At 57.9% G+C, this 13,115-nt stretch overlaps 1 long non-coding RNA gene across 5 annotated transcripts; it reads right to left on the minus strand.

The window, feature by feature from the left end:
* Nucleotides 1–866: 866 nt before the first annotated feature.
* On the minus strand, nucleotides 867–12,409 carry LOC131483689 (uncharacterized). Of its 5 annotated transcripts, XR_009247874.1 has the most exons (5): nucleotides 11,922–12,409; nucleotides 11,254–11,541; nucleotides 9,630–9,929; nucleotides 5,306–5,440; nucleotides 3,230–4,446 (listed from the first exon to the last, which is right to left on the minus strand). It is a non-coding gene; the product is annotated as an uncharacterized LOC131483689 (long non-coding RNA). The 5 variants fall into 5 exon arrangements; XR_009247876.1 differs by lacking the exons at nucleotides 3,230–4,446; nucleotides 5,306–5,440 and adding an exon at nucleotides 867–2,624; XR_009247873.1 differs by lacking the exon at nucleotides 5,306–5,440.
* Nucleotides 12,410–13,115: the final 706 nt, after the last annotated feature.

The raw sequence follows: 13,115 nt of genomic DNA on the forward strand, positions 1-13,115 counted from the left end.
TTCTGTGGACAGTCAACGAGTGACCATCCAGCTGATTGAGGGTGGACAGTGTGGACGATGACCATCAGCTGACAGAGGGAGGACAGTGTGGATGAGTGACCACAAGGGTGCCTGAGGGTGGACTGTGTAGATGAGTGACTGTCCAGGCGTCTGAGGGAGTGGATGGTGTGGACGAGTAACCATCCAAGTGTCTGAGGGTGGACGGTGTAGACGAGTGACCAGCTGGGTGTCTAAGGGTGGACGGTGTAGACGAGTGACCAGCTGGGTGTCTGAGGGTGGACGGTGTAGACGAGTGGCCAGTCGGGTGTCTGAGGATGGATGGTGTAGACGAGTGACCAGCTGGGTGTCTGAGGGTGGACGGTGTGTACAGGGGGGGCAGTGTAGACATGTGACTACCCAGGTGTCTTAAGAGAGACTTGTGGGTGACCTGAAACCACCCAGATGTGAGGCGGCCGGTCTGTCCATAGGGTCCTGGCCACCAGGATCCTGTACCTGGAGAAACGCATCCCGGTGTCCCCACCTGTCCCAGGAGCAGGGTCTGGCTGTTCCGTGTGCCGTCCCGGCAGCCTCTGTGGGCAGCGTGTGCGGGTTCCACCCAAAGCTGCCCAGACCAAAGTGGGGGGCGGGGGGGGGGCGTTTGGTGGCTTTTACGGAGCGCAGGGGTCATGAGTGCGGGTGGAGGGGCCGCTGGGCAGATCGGGTCTCAGTGTTGGCAGGTCACGGTGACCTCTGCGCTCCGGGAGCCTCCACCGTCCCTTCCGAGGCTTCCCACCCGCCCCCCCGCCCCGGCAGGCCTGCCGGACCGCACTGTCACTGTTGGGGCTCCACGTGCTGCAGACACACATAGTCCCTGGGGCTGAGTGCACGGTACCTAGCTCAAGGTGTCCCCAGGGTGCCCCCGAGGGGTCCACGCCCCCCATCAGGGCCCACCTCCTCATGCGGGGCAGAGCGCCGTGGGCATCCACGTTACGGCCGGGTGCTAGCACAATGTCAGAGCCGCCTCGGTAGTTCTCACCTCGCTGGCCAGAGTTGGCGGCCGCCTCCGTTCTGGAGCAGCGACTGTCACACCAGCGGGCCTGCCCCCCAGGCTCTGGAGAGGGCCTGCAGGGTGGCCCTGGACGCACGGGGACGCTCCTAGGGAGACGGCCGCTGGGACCCTGGGGACATGTGTCCGGACCCCTCACATCTCACGTTCCACACGCCCCACCCCTGTCCCCGAAGCCCCGGCCGGCCACCGCCGTGGCTGTGAACCCCACGCGGCGCCACAGGCCGACTCACTCCCTCGAGGCGCTTCCGCGGCTTCCCTGGCCTACGGTCCACTCCTCGGCCCGCGGCCGGCCCACGTCGGGGAGGCTCATCGCCCCCAGGCGTCACCAGGGTCCCCTCTCCGGCCCCGGGGCCCACCTCCCCCGGATTCACGCGCGAGGCCGACCTGCAGGCTTCTGCTCCGCGTCGCTGGGAGTCGCGTGTGGCTCCAGCCCCGGGCGGCGTTGCTGCCCTTGAGGCCCCGGTCGCCGCCCGACAGGCCCGCCGTCGATGGCCTGGCCTCGAGGGCGCGGCGCTGGGGCGGCTCGGCGTTCCCCTTTGCCTAACGCTGTCTGCCTGGCGCCGGGACTGTGCAGAGCGTGCTGGGCGGTACGTCCCGCAAACACGCTGAGCGAGGCAGTTCACGTTTTCAGGAGCCGTGCTTTGCCGCCTCGCGAGAAGTGGAGCGGGGCTGGCGGGCAGAGGCTGGGAGAACCGCGGCTTTAGTGCCGGGGCTGCGGGGGGTGGGGGAGTCCAGCTCACAAGGAGCACGGGAGGTGCGGTCGAGGGGGGGCGCCACAGGCCTGCGGGAGGTGAGCGAGCCGTCCTGGAGCCCCTGTGTGGCGACAGCCGGTCTAGGAGGGTCCAGGCCGCAGCGCTGGTGGGGTCTCAGGGTACAGGGTGGCCCCGCTTCCTCCAGGAGGCCGCCAGGCTGACAGCGTGAGAAGCATCGCGAGGGCGAAGGGGTTGGTGGGCTGTGGTGGGCCGGCCCTTCCCCTGCCCCCTCCCTCTTGGATCCCTTCTCCACTGTCTGTGGGCGGCGGTCTTGGGTTCCCTGGCTGTCCGTCCTAAAGTCTGGCAGGGGGGACACACACCCGACCACGAGCCCCGACAGGCTGGGCTGGAGGCCCGCGGCCACAGGGCTGTCCATCCTGATTCTCCCGGTGGGACACACAAGCCGGGGCTGCAGCGGCGTCACAGGGGAGGCCTGTCCTCCGCCTCAGTGCCGGCCTGTGTGCGGCGGGGACCGAGGGGGTCCGGGGCTTCTCTCCTCATCCTTGGCCCTTTTTCAGCAAGCCCACCAACGCCCCTGTGGGCCCAGCTGGGTGCTGTCCAGCGGAAATGCAGCGTGAGCCCGCGTGCCATTGTGAGCGTCCTGGCAGGCTGGTAAAAGCGTGAAAGGAAACAGGTGCAACTAACTTGGATGCATTTTAGTTCAGGCCCCCGCTCAGGTCCGCCTTCTTCCCTGCGAGGTGCCAGGGCTTCCTCTCAGAGCTCCAGGCCCACAGCTTGCGGGCACACCGAGGTAGGGGTCCTGGCATCGCTGTCCCCACCTCTGTATTTGGAGGCGTCTAAGCTGACTCGCTCACTCTGTGGAACTGAACCAGAGAGAGCCCGTTATGCCAGCAGGAGGGTTTGCTTTGACGCCCCTACTGGCTGGACCCCTGGGGTCCCTGTGGCCTTCATTTCCAAGGGTCCACACTCCTGCCTGTCCTTGTCCCCGTGTAGACTTGGCTTGTTCACAGGCAGATGGAGGCCAGCCAGCCTCCAGGACAGCAGCACGGCGATCAGTGCAGACCTGCATCCTCAGGGCCTCGAGGGTCCTCCCCCTCCCCCGCTGCCCCCCCCCCCCCCCCCCAGTGCCTACCTACTGACTGTTTTTGGTTCTCTCTCCCTCTGCCCCTCCCCCCCACAACTCTCTCTCTAAAACAAAAACAAAAGATTAAAAATATTCAAACACACAGTTTAAAGCCCAGAAACCCTGGGTTGCACGGCTCCCCCCGCCTCAGGCTCATTCACTTTCAGGGAGAACCACAGACAGTGGGGCCACGTGGGAGCACTGGAGGGAAATACACGTATCATGTCCACCCCGTGAGTCCTGAGACGTGGCATGGGCTGTCATCATACAGCGGCCCCCATTCGCCCGCCAGAGCAACCTGGAGCCTGGGCCCTGGGCAGCTCTCTGCAGCTATAAACACGGAAGTTTAAACTTTTGGGTTTTTTTTTTAATGTTTATTTTTGATAGAACACAGTGGGGAGAAGAAGAGGGAAAGGGAGACACAGAATCTGAAGCAGGCTCCTGGGTTCCAGCTGTCAGCACAGAGCCCAATGTGGGGCTCGAACCCACAGACCATGAGATCGTGACCTGAGCTGAAGTCGGTCGTCCAACCGACTGAGCCACCCAGGCTCCCCGAAAGTTTAAACTTTTAAATTAATTGTTAAGTATCTAGAACACATTTCTGTTTTTTCTACACGTCAGGCAGTGGGTGGGCATGCCCCAACCTGCCAGTCTGGGGCCCCGCCTGCCCGAGGACCACACGTGTTCCCGCTTTCTGAATAGGGTCGTGCAGTGAGGGCGGCGTCCTGGGGTTCTGGCCGGGACCGTTCAATGTCAGCCTCAGCGGAATCAGGAACTCGGGGAAACACAGCTGCAGGAAACGTGGAGGCTTAGGCACGTGGTTCAGCACGGTATCGTCCACAGGAGGTGTGACCCAGCAAACCTGCCTGCGCACACGTGCACGTACACAGCGATACACACGATCATCTAATTCTGAGTCTGAGCGCAGCAAGGTTGACAGGAATCAGCTGGGGTTACTTTGAAGCTGGGCTGCACGAGGGAGCCTCCTAAATCTGTCCAGGTGGGGCCTCCGGGACCTCCTCTCTGGCTGCTCTCCTGAGCTGCTGAGCTCAGTCCTGGCCACACCCTTATCCCACCGTGAAACCCTCATGAGTCCGCGTCCAGTCCTTCTCAGAGCAGGGTCCCCAGGAACTTGTCAAAATGCAGGTTCTCAGGCTTTCCAAGGCCAGCTGGGTAGGGCCTGGGGATGGGCCCAGTGACCTGTGCCTCCAGCAATGACACTGAAGGTCAACAGGACAAACGCTCTTCGGCGATGGATCCAAGGGCTGATCCCTCTTGGCAGCGATTCCGAGCCTCGCTGAGAAGTGCACATCTTCTGAGACCCCCAGGGATCCTGGCTCCCAGGGCCCACGAGAGCTGTGTCTGGTGCCAGATGATGCAGACGCCATTGCCGGTGAGGAAGGAGCCATCTTGGGGCAAATGTTACTTTTGAGGGCTTCTGACAATGCACCCTGAATGGGCACAGGATGGCTGTGGAGCACTCTCCACGGTGGGCTGGCCTCAGGGCAGCCCAGGCCCCCAAATCCTGGTCTCCCCAGAAGGGAGGGGCCCAGTGAGTCAGCCTGGAGAAGAGAAAGTTGAGGAAAGTGAGGGGAGCTGGCATCATATTTGAGATTGCCGTGTGAGGCACGGGGGCGAGCTCTGTGTTGCAGCGAGAGCCGGTGGTGCTCACGGTAAGAAGGAGCCTGCACCCTGGCTGCAGCTGCTCCCTACTAACTCACGTCTGCGATGCCGTTAGTTTCCTGGAGCCCTTATATTTCTTAAAAAAAATTTTTTTTTAATATTTACTTTTGAGAGACAGAGTGCAAGTGGGGGAGAGGCAGAGAGAGAGGGAGACACAGAATCTGAAGCCGGCTCCAGGCTCTGAGCTGTCAGCACGGAGCCTGATGCGGGGCTCGAACTCAAGAACTGTGAGATCATGACCTGAGCTGAAGTCGGTAGCTTAAACAACTGAGCCCCCCAGGCGCCCCGCCCTAACATTTCTTAAGGTGGAGCTAAATCATTCTGCGAAGTAACTGACCTAAAACGTTGTATCAGTTAGTGTACAACATAATGATTTGAAATATGTGAAATAACCACCGCTAAGTTTATTTACCATCCCTCACTGGGCACACGGTGACAATTTGTTTTTGTGATGACAACATTTAAGGTCTATTCTGTTAGCAGCTTTCAAATATACAATACGGTGTTATCACCTGCAGTCACCATGGCGTCCCTAGGACTTATTTCTCTCATAACTGGAAGTTTTGTACCATCTGATGGTCTTCACCCATTTTGCCTACTCCCCGCCCCCATCTCCTATAACCACCAATCTGTTCTCAGTATCTATGAGTTTATTTTACTTTATTTTTTTAGATTCCACAGATAAGTGAGATCATGCAGTATTTGTCTTTGTCTGACTTATTTCGCTTAGCGTAATACCTTCAAGGTCCCCTCCATGTCGTTGCAAATGGCAAGATGTCATTCTTTTTAGGTTTGTATATGTATATACACACTGCATCTTCTTTATCCATTCTTCTGTCAGCGGGCACTTGGGCTGCTTCCATATCTTGGCTACTGTAAATAATAGTGCAGTGAACAGAGGAGTCAGGCATCTTTTTGAGTTACTGTTACTGTTTTCTTCAAATAAATACCCCGTAGTGCAATTGCTGGGTTGTAGGGTAGTTCTATTTTTAATATTCTGAGGAACCTCCATGCTGTTTCCCAGAGTGGCTGCACCAGTTTGCATTCCCACCAGCAGGGCAAGAGGGTTCTCCTTTCTCCACATCCTCACCAACACCTGTTGTTTCTTGTGCTGTTGAGTTTAGCCATTCTGACAGGTGTGAAGTGGTACCTCCTTGTGGTTTTGATTTATATGTCCCTCATGATCAGTGATGTTGAGCATCTTTTCATGTGCTTGTTAGCATCTGGATGTCTTCTTTAGAAAATGTCTGTTTAGTTCCTCTGTCCATGTTTTAATCAAATTTTTGTTTCCTCGCTATTAGGTTTTATAAGTTCTTTACACATTTTGGATGTCAGCCCCTTATTGGACACATGATTTACAAGTATTTTTCCCCCCATTTTGTAGGTTGATGGTTGATGGTTTCCTCTGCTCGGCGGAAGCTTTTTAGTTTGATGTGGTCCCCTTGTTTATTTTGTTGTCATTTTTGCTGTTAGTGTCAAATCCAGAAAATCCAAGATAACAATGTCAAGGAGCTTACCACCTATGTTTTCTTTTAGGAGTTTTATGGTTTCAGGTATTACTTTCAAGTCTTTGATTGATTTCAAGTGAATTTTTGTGTATGGGGGAAGATAGGGGTCTTAGGTTCATTCTTTTCCATGCAGTTGTCCTATTTCCCAGCACCATTTACTGAAGAGACTGACCTTTCCCCCATCGTGTGTTCTTGCCTCCTTTGTCGTGAGTTCACTGTATATGCGTGAGTTTATTTCTGGGGTCTCTATTCTATTCCATTGATCTATGTGTCTACTTTTATGCCAGTACCATACTATTTTTATTACTGTAGCTTTGTAATACAGATTGAAATTGGGGAATGTGATGCCTCCAGCTTGCTTCTTCTTCCTGAAGATTACTTTGGCTATTTGGGGCCTTAAGTGGTTCCATACAAATTTTAGGACGGTCTGTTTTATTTCTGTGAAGAATGCCCTTTGAATTTTGATAGGAATTGCATCAAATCTGTAGACTGCTTTAGATAATATGGACATTTTAACAATATTAATTCTTTCAATGCATAAATGTGGTATAGCTTTTCATTTGTGTCTTCAATTTTTGTTTATCAATGTCTTATCGCTTTTCATGTACAGATATCGCACCTCCTTGGTTAAATTTATTCCTAAGTATCTTATTGTTTTTCATGCAATTGTAAATGACAGTTAATTTTTCTTCCGATTGTTTATCATATCAGTATATGGAAACAACAGATTTGTGTGTATTGATTTTGTAACCTGCAACACCACTGAATTTGTTGATTAGGTCTAACGGTTTTGGGGTGGGCGTCTTCAGGGTATCCTATATAAGTATCATGTCATTTGCAAACAGTGACAGTTTTACTTCTTCCTTTCCAATTTTGATGCCTTGTGTGTTTCATATGGCCTGATTACTGTGGCTAGGACTTCCAGTAGTGCATTGGACAGGAGTGTTGAGACCAGATATCCCTGTCTTATTCCTGATCTTCGAGGAAGAGCTCTCAGCTTTTCACAGCTGAGTGTGACATTAGCTGTGGCTTTCTCATACATGGCCTTTATTATGCTGTGTGTTCCCTCTATTCTCACTTTGTTGAAAATTTTTATCATGCACCGATGTTGAGTTTCATCAAATGCTTTTTCTGCAACATGTATTGAGATGATGATGTGATTTTTAACCTTCATTTAGTTAATGTATCATGTTGATTTGCAGATGTTGAACTATCCGTGCATTCCAGGGATAATCCCACTTGATCATGGTGTGTGATCCTTTGAAAGTGTTGCTCAATTTTGTTTGCTGACCATTTGAGGATTTTTTAAAATCTATGTTCAGAAACCCTGGCCTGTGGGATTCTTTTCTTCTCGCGTCCTTGTCTGGCTTTGGTACGAGGGTAATGCTGGACTCAGAATGGATTTTTAAGTGTTCCCCCACCCCTTCTTCTATTTTTTGGAAGATTTTGAGAAAGATTGGTGTTAATCCCTCCTTTGATGTTCGGTGGAATTCCCCGGTGAGGCCATCTGGTTCTGGACTTTTGTCTGCTGGAGGTTTTTGATCCCTGAGCCAATCTCCTTACTAGTAACTGGTATTCAGAGCGTCTATTTCCTCATGCCTCAGTCTTCTAAGTGATTTTCAAGTGTGCTGACAGGTTCTAAGCTTATCTGGATTCTCTGAAGCCAGTGGCCTGGACTGCTCCATGGACTTCTGAGTCAGTCCCTCTGGCTGTTATATCGCTGAGGCTGGAAGGAGGTGCAGAGGTGGACGCAGTCTCTTCTGGGGGACCGAGCGGGCTGCTGAGGGGTGGGGGGCAGGCAGCCATGTTTGAGCGTCAGCAAAGGAAAGGGGAGCATCCAATGGAGGGGAAGCCCCACCCAGTAGGGCCAGCCAGGGTCGCTTCCCCCACAGGGGCTCAGCTCCACTTGGCCCCCAGCACATGTACTCAGCGATTGCCCTGGTCCGGGTCCTGGCCTGAGTGACAGTGCCCCCTCCCCGCCCCTCCTCTCAGGACGTCAGCTCCTGCTGGGCCAGGTCAGTCTTCACTCCAAAACAGGAAAGGGGTTTGGCCTCAAGTGGGCGTCTGCACTCTGTCACCAGAGGGCGCCAGAGGGCGGTGGAAAGACTTGAAGGCTGCAGGTTTTGTAGCACGGCCTCCAACGTCTTGGGAACAGAATCAAGTCTCAGCTTTATCCTTGTGGGCCCCTGGGCCCCATCAGTCCCTCAGGGCCTCCATGGCCTGCTCAGGCCGCTCTGCTAGTTTGGAAATCAGCTTCCGGGTAATGTGGATCCTGGCCGGGCAGCTATGGGCAGCAGTGGCCTAGACACCGAGGAGGGCTGGCCAGCCTGTGCTCACCAAACACAGCCTGCCCGAAATGCTGGTGGCACGTTTTGTTTTTTGTTTTTTTCAATATATGAAGTTTATTGTCAAATTGGTTTCCATACAACACCCAGTGCTCATCCCAAAAGGTGCCCTCCTCAATACCCATCAGCCACCCTCCCCTCCCTCCCACCCCCCATCAACCCTCAGTTTGTTCTCAGTTTTTAAGAGTCTCTTATGCTTTGGCTCTCTTCCACTCTAACCTCTTTTTTTTAATTTTCCTTCCCCTCTCCCATGGGTTGGTGGCACGTTTTTGTTTCAATTTCTCCGGTCCTCTTTCCCTGTAACTGGTGAGGGCGGGCTCAGCCACAGATGGCCCCTGCCCCCACAGGGCCTCCTTGGTGTCTTCCTGTGCAGGCCCCGGGGCTCGGTCTCTGGGATCCCCAACCCTAGGCCCAGTGGGTGCTGTTCTGGGCCTGCAGCTCGAGGAGGTAGATGGAGCCACATGTGGGAGTGTCCGTGGTCCAGGAAGAGTGGGGGTGGCCACGCCAGAGGACCCACAGATCAGGGTCAGTCTCTGCTTGAAGGGTGAGGCATGGTGGCAGCAGGGTACCCATCGACCGACCCGGAGAGTCTGGGGACCTGGTAGCCTCCCTTTGTGTCACCTGCGTGTCCCTTTAGTGAACCCACGGCTGCCAGCACAGCCCTGCCTGCCCTTGGCTCCTTGGACGCCCAGCCACCTGCTCAGTGTTCCCTCCGGGACACAGTTTCTCAAATGTTCCAAATCTCCAAGTCCTTCTCCCTCAACAATTCCTCCACTTTGTGTCTCCCCTCTCTCGTTCTACACAACATCCAGCTTCATCTCTGGCTTCCCTCCTCGATCCCCGCCCCCCCCCTCCAGGCCACACCCTGGGTGGGGGGCTTCTCTCCAGCTGTCACTTCCCCGGCCCCCCTAGAACACACGCAGAGGTGTGGTTTCCCTGAAGCTCCCAGCCCCACAGGTACCCGCACGGTGCTCGGGAGGGCAGCCAGCAGAGCCCACACACTTCTCAGGACCGGAGGTGGGACCTGAGGCGAGGGGCAGGGCCAGGTCCCGGAGGTGAGCGCTGTCACCTGGGACAGTGCCTTCTCCCCGCCTCCCCTCCCCTGTGCCGGGGGGGGGGGGGGGGGGGGGGGGGGCGGGGGGGAGCTCTGTGTGTCTGTCTTCTCACGAGGACGCGGGTCCCCCCATTGGCTCCCTTAGCCCCAGTTACCTCCACAGACGCTCCCTGCTGCATCATCTCTTGATGTGGCTGTGGGGACCGTATTCACTCAACCGCGGTGGAAATAGGAAGGTACTGACTGGGTGGAGGGAGATGTAGGGAGGCAGGGTCGGCGGCGGAGGGAAGAGTGTCCAGGAGAAACGGGGAGCCCTGCCGGCTGGCGGGTCCTCTGCTGGGTCCTCTGAGGGGATCTGGACTTTGTCCCGGGGCTGAGTTTCCAGATGCAGCTGGATGTCACCGGCTTACACTCAGGAGGCCACTGCCACTTGGATGGACGGATGGTGAAAGAGGCTGGGGAAAGGGAGGAAGTCAGGAAGGCAGTGTGTGGGGGGCTGGATTTGGTGCAGAGAGGGCATGGGGGCCACCGGGGGAGCTGTGAGCCGCGGGTGGAGAGCGCGGGTCTGTGAAGCATGGGGAAGGGCGGGAGCACACCCGCACTCGGGACAGGTCCGCTGGGTCCGCAGGAGGACACGAGGTCCCAGCAGAGCATGAGAGAGCAGGGCCAACGGGAAGTGTCAGTACGGTCTGTGCACGCCCACCTCCACTGCAGATGGCAGGGCCCTTCGGGGCACACACGCGGGGCCACCTTCCAGTGGGTCAGCATGGGGAACACCCCCCTCCTCCAGGTCCTGGGCCAGTCTCCAGGGAGTGGAGCCCTGTGTGCTTTCTTGGGGTGTGGGGGGCATGGGGAACCACCCCCCCCCCCCCCGCCGTCCTCCTGATCTGGGGCCAGACCCCCCCGGGGGAGCGTAGCCCTGTGTCCCTGGCACGGGGGACCTGGGGAGCCACACCTTGGCTCCCTCATCCTGGGCCAGGCTCCAGAGACACGGAAGCTGAGCCTGGACCAGCCCAGGCTGGGTGCAGGTGATGGGCCAGAGGGACGAGTGCGGTGTGAACAGATCCTGCACGGGACAAGAGTCACCGAGCTCACGGGAAAAAAAGGCCGGCCTCTTTCTTGCCGTCCAAACTCACTCCTGACGGGACCAACACCCGCAGGACCAGGAGGACTTGGCAAAAGCTGAGTCTGTGGTTAGGATCAGGGATGGACCCTGACCTGTGCGTCTCGCTGAGCACCAGGTGGTACTCTGGGGTCCTCGGAACCGTGCACATTTCTTGCCTATAAAAATAAAATCCATTGCATTCTGCTTCACTTTTAAAAAGGAAGAATCTGAGAAATGTTATCCAGTCGCACGAACGGAGTTACTCCTCTGCTGGCTCTCACCCTCCTGCCCTCCTTTGTGTGTCCTTGCTGCCTCCAGCCAACCTCACTGACCAGATGTCACCAGGCCCAGAGCCCAGCTCTCCCCACCCGCCCACACCCCCAGCTCCTCCACCGTCTCCATCACAAAGGAAGCCCAGGCATCGAATCTGGTCGAGGCCGAGGGGTCTCGCCCTGCTTCAGGGTCCTCGTCTGTGGGGCAATATGAGCGTCTGCCCCAAATACCGCCGCGGCTCCTTAACCACTGCAAGCTGCCGCCCGCGCCGTGCCTTCTAGGGTCAGAGCGTGCTCCTCCGTGGCCGAAGCCCCCAGCCCGGGCCCTGCACCTTTCTGCTTCAGTTGTGACACGGCGTCTGCTCCCCCGCCCCCTTGAAAGGAAGCAGGCACGCGCCTCACCGCGACCTTCATCTGAAGGGCCATGTGTCACCCAAGGGCGAACACTGAAAAGCTGGTTCCTGATCCTCCGCGTTCTTTCTTCCCGACTGGACCTGCGGCCTGCCTGAGACCAGGCGCCAGGTATGAGGCCCGTGGGGGTCGGAGGCCACCGCAGGCGACTTGAGTGAGTCTCCGGGTTTGGGCGTGTGTGTTACACAGCACAGCCAGTCCGTCCTGACAGCACACAGAGGCGGTCTCCCCGAGGTGTCTCTGACCTGGAGCCCTCCTGCCCCCTTCGAGGTGATGCTCCTGGCAGGAAGGAGGGAGGGGAGGGCCGGGAAGGACAGCACAGACGTCCATTGTTGTGGGGTGGGGGCGGGGGCAGGACTGCAAGGCTGGTGACGGCTTGGCTCCTGGGAGCCTTCCGGACACCGGGCTCCTGGTGCCCAGACTGGCCAGGTCTGACCGCGCAGGAATGCGGCCAGTGCGTTTGTAGCTCTGGGTTTGTGGCCCCGCAAGACCGCAGAAGCCGGCGGGAAGCAGGCTGCCCCGGGAGTGTGCACGGCCCCCTGCAGCTGCCCCTCGGCTCCGTGCGCTCCCGCCGCTCCCGCCGTCAGGTGCGGTTCTCGAGGCCACGCCCCCCCGAGCCACCGGCTTTCCCGCGCCCACAGCGCCTCGTCCCCACTTACCCGGCTGTAGATGACCTTTGCCAGCTATCGCCGGGTGCTCATTGGGGCTAGCAGCTGGGTAAATCCCACAGAATGAGGAGAAAAGGGATCAGCAACGAATTATAAAAACAACCTCTTCCGTGAGTTGCTCTTGTTCAACTGTGCGCATCAGCTCTGGGCGGGGAAAACCTCCGAGTTCCGTGAACCGAACCAGCCCCTGCAGTCCCGAAGTGGAAAGGAACACAGTTTGCCCCGTGCAGAGCTTGCGGGCAGAGCGAGGCCGCACATGCGCGCTTCCTGCGGTCCTGCCGGAAACTCTGCGCCGGGAGGAAGGCGCGCGAGCGAGCCCACGCGCGGCCGGAGGGAGCGGCGCACGCGCGAGCGAGCCCACGCGCGGCCCGAAGCAGCGGCGCATGCGCCCGCATGCAGGCGGCGCGGCGTCCACTGCGGCCCGAGAGTCCCGGCCCGGCAACGCGGGCCGCTGGTGATTCGGCCCCTTCGCCCCGCTCCGCTCCTGGCCTGGGAGGCGCCGTGTCCCGGTGACGCGCACCCCTGCAGGCGGGGCCCGGCCGGGGTCAGAGGTGCGGCGGCAGGTGCTCCTCGCCCGCCAGCGTTCCTGCACAGACGCGCGTGGCTCCCGCATCTCTAAGCGCCTCTCGGCGTCTAGGACACATTCCGTGATTCCGGAGACCTGGATCTGCCTCGGGGGGGGGGGGGGGGGGCGGGCGTGGCTGCTGCCCCCTGGGTGGGGGGCAGTTATGCAGGGGAGGGGGGAGGGGCGGGGAGAGCAGCCCCCTCCCCCCCCCCCCCCCCCCGCGTCCTGCGGAAGCGTCCACACTGGCGTGGAGGCGAGTCCTCCGCCGGCAGCGCCCTCCTGCGGGAGGATCCCGGGCTGCGGAGGCAGCGCTGCCGCTGGAAACGGAATGCGAGGCGCACAAGTAATTTTAAATTTACTACTATTCACGTTATAAAAGTAAACCAAAGAAGCAGGCTGAGTTAATTTTAATATAGCTTATTTACTCAACACATCCAAAATATTGCCATTTCAAGAGATGATGGATATCAGAGCTTACCGATGGATGCCCCATGTTGCTGCAGACGCACCGGAGGCGCCGGGGCGCAGAGGGGCGGCTGCCGGCCGGGACCGCCCGGCTCCCAGGGGCTCCCCGCGCACCCCTGAGTGGACCACCGGAGCCGAGTCCTTTCCGCCGACAC

Source organism: Neofelis nebulosa, chromosome 8 (genome assembly GCF_028018385.1).
Source record: "Neofelis nebulosa isolate mNeoNeb1 chromosome 8, mNeoNeb1.pri, whole genome shotgun sequence".
Lineage (NCBI taxonomy): Eukaryota > Metazoa > Chordata > Mammalia > Carnivora > Felidae > Neofelis > Neofelis nebulosa.